This window comes from Triturus cristatus, chromosome 3_2, assembly GCF_964204655.1.
Source record: "Triturus cristatus chromosome 3_2, aTriCri1.1, whole genome shotgun sequence".
Lineage (NCBI taxonomy): Eukaryota > Metazoa > Chordata > Amphibia > Caudata > Salamandridae > Triturus > Triturus cristatus.
This window is the reverse complement of record NC_140584.1, coordinates 978,435,315-978,442,418: the sequence shown is the minus strand read 5'-3', so window position 1 is coordinate 978,442,418 and position 7,104 is coordinate 978,435,315.

Sequence of the window (7,104 nt, the reverse complement as noted above, 5' to 3'; positions counted from 1 at the left end):
CATTGGGGTTATGAGGTGTACCGATGGAGGGGAGGTAGTGAGGGAATCCATGGAGAAGCAGATCATGGGCGGTGGGGCGGAGTGCCAACAAAGATTGCCATACTGGGTGCCTCTAATGCAAAACCCTGCCCTAGGAGTTCGTGTGACCTGCCCTGGATTCAGAAAGTGAGACACAGTGCCAATCACCCATCCATATTTCATTTTCCATGGTGCAGAATCCCCTGACTTACCTCTTTACTTAGATCATTATGAACTCTCCAAACTACGTTTTTTCATGTTCATTTAAATGGCCTGAACGGACGAAAATAATATACAGATAGCAAAAAACACTGTTTGGAAACTGGGGATGCAGACGCACGAAAATCATAGACAGTTCTGAGAGTAGCATTGAGAGGTGATAGTGAGAGAAAGAGAAGAATAAGAGAGACTGGGGTGCAAAGAAACTCAGGAGGAATAGAGCAGAGTGAGCAATTGTCAGAACAAGTAGGGGAAGTGTGAGGGATCATGACAGCAGCATGAGAATGAGGGACATAATCTTGTGTTTGAAGAGGAAACTCAAATAAATTGATGAAACGGGAAGACAGAAGTGGAATTAAGAGTACTGGGAGCGAGAATAGAACAGGAAGTGGGAGAGGGGAAACTGGGAATGATAGAAATAAGAATGACAAAGGTAAATTACATCAGTGCTAGTGGGAGGGAGGCCTAATTATGCTGGAGAAGGGTAGCAGTGCTGGAAGAACAAGAGATCAGGTGAACTGTTCAAAGCAGAAAAGGTGATGAAAGAATAAGGGCTAAAGATGAGAGACTGACTGGGAAAGCTTAAGCGAGAAATGTGAGAGATTAAAATGACCGGTAACATGGTCCATTGGTGCGATGCAAATGGAATTCTCAGTAGCACAAAGGCATCACTTTTGCTCACTACTAACTTTGAAATGCTCATAGACCTATGGCTGTGCCCTGGGATCCCTTCATGTCACCAAGCATTTCCTCTTTTTCCCCAATAGATCCATTTTTTAAATCAATAACATCAAAAAACTGTTTTTATATACCCTAATGTCCCCCTGACTACAGAACTTGTTGATTTCCTTGAAGCCATTTGTATCAGTGAAAACCCTGCTGCTAGCTATGAGGCAGGTTATGAGGGTGAGGTGCTTTAAACCAGCGGGTGGTAGAGTGATCGAATAAGGGGGCCCACTTGCAGTACATTGCAGGGGGGCCCCTAAGGTTTTGTTACGCCACTGGTGACAAACAGGGTGTGGCAGACAGCTACTTATCGCTTTACAAAAACCTCTTGAACCTGTGAGATCAGCCACCTTGGCCTGATGGGTTAAGTAGTTGTTGCCAGGGGCAGGTGTGGACAAGTCCTTATTTGGTGCGCATTAAGTGTGAGGAGCAATGGTCTCCAAGTCCTATTTGTTGGGGTCCCACTTAGAGGACATTATGGTGGCTGCCTATTGGTGCTCGGACTCTACTTTTAAAGTTTTCTACTATAAGCCGATTGCTGATGTAACTTCTGTTGTTGTGGGTCAGCTTTTGAACAAGCATAATCCGAAGACTCCGGTCCTGACATAGAGTAAAAAGAATTATGGCTATTGGTCAAAGAATTTTCAAGTCTATTAAGAACTCCAGGGCAAGGATTATCCCACTCAAAGGTATCTTACTGTATTTTATTAATGTTTGATGTAATCAATATGCTCATGTGCAATGTTAACTATTAGATACTGCCTGCCATTGCTTTTATAGGGGTTGCTTGCGTTTTATTACGGATTGTTTATTTTTTCGCAGGTGCAGACGGAAAACAAGGTTGATGGCGCTGATTCCGGGTGTAGTTTTGGTTGAAGTATTCCAGTTCTTTCAGGAAGATTCAGATTTCTGTCACAGGAGGCAAGCAGACAGTGCGTTCCTTGATGCTTGAAGACAATCAGTGGTGGACCTTAGCAGGGATTTTTTTGGGATCGTTATCTGTTGCAGATGTGATGCAGTGCGACTATAGTAAAACCTTTACAAACGACACCAATCCAGAAAAACCCTTACACCACTTATTCATCGGCAGGGTCCATAACACCGAAAACACACACTCACTCAGTTTTTCTGGATTAGTGATAAGCTGGTGAGCTGCAAGACATACGGGGTCCCTTGATACTAATTTTCTCTAATAATCACTATATACATTATATACATTTGACTCTAGAATTTTCGGTTTTAAACATCAAGATACTCCACTAATTTGGGTCGATGAATCAACTAGTAGGAATCAGTTGATGGCGATTAAGTCCAGCTCAATCACAATTAAAACCTTTAACATTTATGGATCATAACTTTAATTCTAGTAACCCCAGACTCAGTTTGGGTTTGCATGAAATTTCTTTATCTAGATTCATTGAATAAATTGATTAAGTAAGTTTTATTAGACAAAATTAAAAAGATATTTAATTTCATAAGCATTTCAGTAAAGATTGAAATAGAAACGGAAAATACTCATTAACCTTGGCCTTAGCGCGATGACGAGAATGGTTCACCAGAGCATGAACCGCAGATCACAGGATAGGTTCCCAAACTGACTGACTGTCCCTCTAACCTCCTCGGACGTATTCCCTTCTAGGATAGATTCCCGCAACGGTCTTGTTCCTTTTCCCCATCAAAGTTCGATGTTCAAATTTGTCAAAGTCTTTTTTCAGCATCAGGAAGGAAATTGTTTCAACAGACAGCGTGTCGTGCTGAATAGTAGAATAAACAATTGTCCACAACATCATTATAAGCACTACTTTTTATACCCTTTCACTAACTTGCTATACCCGAAATTGAAACTTTTTAGGGGCTGCGATCATTTTGATTGGTCCATTGGAGGGGTGGTGATGGTCACCTCATTGTCCTCCTTGCCTAAACCGGTTCTGTAAATAACATGTTTTTGCACAGTCCTCGTGACTTGTCAAGTTCAGATATTTTTACTTTGTTAATGTATTTGCAACAATTAGAAAAAATGATGAACGGGATCGTCTTCTGCAGTTCGAGTATTCATCCGTTCCCATACATTCGCACACAGGGATAGTTGGCACAGCTCTTGTCCTAGGTCGGCTCGACCTTGACATCTCTCACTCCGGGCATAGGCCACACACTCGTGACTGAAACTTCCATTCTGCTCATGCGCGGGGGCCATTTTCGTTCTTGTGTACAGTCACATCTCTCGGCAGCGGCCATTTTCCAAGTGAGGCCTAGCAGGCCCGAACGGAACTAATATGAAAACAACATAGCAGAAATTAGACATAGAAAATAAGCCCTTCTGTTTACCACCCACCATTCTAATGACCCGTGTTAGGTGTTACCTAGCATAAGTGAAAGTTAAAGCCATTTTACTTACCATCTGCATTCTTTTGCCACAATATATTTCACTACACACAAAATACATGCAATTTACTCCTGGTATTCTACACGAATCACAAACCTATGTTAATTTAATTTCACACTGGTAAATAAATTAGATTTTTGCGAATGCCAGTTAGTTTCCCGCGTGTAGTGTCTAATTAAAGGTGCATTTGTTGATTACTTCATGCATTCAGACAGTTAGTATTTTTAAAGTTATGAGGTCATTAACTTCGAAGGGTACAAAAATGTTTGTAATTGTAATCGTAATAAATGTATTGTATATAGTTAATTAAAACTTTTACAGTTTTTGTGTCGACAGCTTGCAATTGACATATAAAACAATGAAAAATATACAAGCGTATCATACAGGCATGTTAAAAGGAAAAGAAAAAAATGTATCTTTAAATTCTGATAAAAAAATATATATATATTGTTGCCATATGCTATTTTTCAATTTTCTGTATTAAGAAACTGACTTTCTGCAAAAATCTGGTGTCCCTGCATGCTACCTGTAGCATGTTGCTATTGAATGCAAACATGACTGCTGGCTGACATGATCTAATTTGGTATCTACGGAATGCATATAATAAATAAAAACGTCTCAAATTATTCAGTGAAGGACAAATACACAATAAATGAGTCAGAGTTTCTTCTGCTTGACCACATAGTCTGCAGAGTGATATTGGCCATGTTTGTTTCCATACTGGAACCTGATCCTTAGAAATGAAAGCACCCATCCGAATTCGGAGTAGCATTTGTTGGGTAGCTGGGGTGATGTGCTTGACTAGATATGGTTGAGGGGTACATTTCTCATAGGAAGCTAATACCATCCAGCCATGGTTTTTCTTTGCTAACGCGGCTTTATCTGTAATCCAGGCTATTTGTTTTGCCGCATTGTTAGCTATTTTTTAAAAAAAAGCAAAGGTGTGATTAGTGTTCCATGCTTCTTTCATTTTGAGATTTGTCAATGCCTCTTCTAGAGCTGTTTTCCAGACGTTATTTCCTTTAGTTTGGTTCTTTATTTCACACCAACAGAGCCCCATCAACGAATCCTCTTGTGCTGTTTTTAATTTCCAGCACATGTTTAATATTGCTGCTTGTCTTGCTGGGTGCTAATTTTGTAACCCAAATTCCAGACGTACTTGTGCTTGTGATACAAACTTCGGGATCTGAAAAATGTATTTGAATAACTCTGACTGTTGAAGATTCAAAAAAATTGTGTCTTGACCTCTAAATAATTCCGAGGCGTACGTGAGGGTAGGGAGAAATTTAGCTGTGATTACTTTTAGCAAATGTAGGTTAGATGGACATTTCAATTTTGTTTTTAATAAATTTAGAGCAAAGCGTAGTTTGTTGGCCTGGGCTCTTCTATACAATAAATGGTCTTTTAAAGTCAACATTGAGTCTACCACTACTCCTAAGTACTTGTATGTGGCGCTTTGCTCTATGGTGTTACCTGCCACATGCCATTTGAATTTTTGCCACCCTGAACGTGAAGCGAAACAGATGATCTTCGTTTTTTTGTGATTGATATGCAAGCCAAGCTCCCTGGTGTATTCATGCAACCTTGTGATGGAACGCTGTAGGCCCATTGGGGTCTGGCTGCATAAAACGATGTCATCTGCGTACTGCATGCTGCTTATTTTGCGATGTGCTAGCTTTGGAGGATCGCTCTGGATTTCTGATATACACTTCTCCAGGTCTGCTGTGAAAATATTAAAAAGAGTAGGCGCCAGGACACATCCCTGCTTTAGGCCAATGTGGGTTGGGATTTTTGCTGTTGTTCTTTCACCATTCCCTAATTTTATCTTGACCCATGTCGATGTATATAGATTGATAATGGTGTGTAATAGCTTAGGTGGAATACCCCAGTTTGCCATCTTTTGCCATAAGATCTCCCTGGGGACTGTGTCGAATGCGGATTTTAGATCAACGAAACAGGTGTACAATTTTTTAGATTTAACCTTTGCTTTTTCTACCAGAAGTTTTAAGGCGAACAGGTTGCACAACGTGATTGTTCTCGGTCTAAAACCGGTCTGTGTGATTGGGAGGATCTTATTCGTAGAGACCCATTCTTCCAGTGCTGTCAGGAGATTTGATGCGTATATTTTGGCGTCTACATCTATAAGAGCGATCAACCTATAATTCGCCGGGTCTGATCTGGCTCCTGCCTTAAAAATTGGATGTAAAATGCTCCCTCTCCAAGATGATGGTAAATTTCCTGTTTGAAAAACGTGATTGAACAATGGGGTGAGGTATTCTGCCCAAAATAATTGGTCGTGTTTAAAAAGCCCGTTTGACAAGCCGTTGAGTCCGGGAGCGCCAGTGGACCTCCGTTTTTTTATAACCATTTGTACTTGATGTGGTCTGATCCAATTTTCACCAAAATTTTGTTTTAGATCTTCCCCTTTATGTTGTTGATGAGTAGTGTTATCTGATTTCAGCACTTGGTGGTTACGATTGTTCCCTTGATTTTGTTCTAAGTCAGGGGTACTCACAAACTTTCTCTCGGGGGCCAAATTTAGAGTGTGGTTTGTGGCCGAGGGCCGCACCGGTGGGGGCGGGGTCAGTGGGGGAGGGGGCGGGGCCAGTGGGGGAGGGGGCGGGGCTAGAAAAAAAACCTGTGACCATGAGCTTGAACACAGGCCCCTGCAGCGGATGCCTTCGTCCACTGAGCCACCAGACCCGGCATGCACATCTCTCTCTCTCTCTCTCTCTCTCTCTCTCTCGCTCTCTCTCTCTCGTTCTCTCTCTCTCTCGTGTTCTCTCTCTCACTCTCCCTGTCTGTCCCTGCCTCTGTCTGTCCCTGCCTCTGTCTGTCCCTGCCTCTGTCTGTCTGTCCCTGCCTCTGTCCCTGCCTCTATCCGTCTGTCCCTGCCTCTATCTGTCTGTCCCTGCCTCTATCTGTGTCTCTATCTGTCTCTATCTGTCTGTCCCTGCCTCTATCTGTCCCTGTCTCTATCTGTCCCTGCCTCTATCTGTCTCTGCCTCTATCTGTCCCTGCCTCTCTGTCTCTATCTGTGCAAAAGTGGGACAGGAAACGCTATAAGAAATCCTACTGACTTTCCCCAGCCATGCTGACATTGCCCTGCAGCCAGTAGTTTTGGTCATTGAGACTTCACCTGCCCCCTGTCTGAGCCACTCAGCAAAGATTAGAGCCGAGAATGTAAAGCAGTTGTCACAACAACAGACTGACAATCTGATTACCAGGGAAACAAAAGGTGCTTCTAGCGGCCCTGCCCCCCCCCCTGGCACTGGGCAGTGTGACTGCACCAAACACCCTTTCATGTGCTAAGTGTGTTTGCAGAAGTCTCCTCTGCTGGTGTGAGCAGCCTGGGACATCAAAAGCACGCAAATGTGAAGTGAAAACGAAAAGTTGTTCCACCAATTACAAATCTCAGGTATATTTTCCACATATTAACGCGCCGTTGACTTAATATGTTCCTCACAGTGAGAACCTGTTAAACATTTGGTTGGTACATTTGAAAAAAGCTGTTTTTCAATAAATACAACAAAAGTACAGTGTTTAATGTCATAAGAATTTGATATTAACTCATACATGCCAACATTTCAGAAAAGCAAAGTGGGAGAGTTAAAAAAAATAAAATAAAAAAAAATAAAAAAAATTCAGGAGAATGGGGCCTTCAATCGGGTTTCTGTCATGTATGGACTTTGGAAGTGTGCTGCTGCAGGATCGGACATTTGAAAGCAAATTCACGTGTTTTTTTAATCACCTTTCAG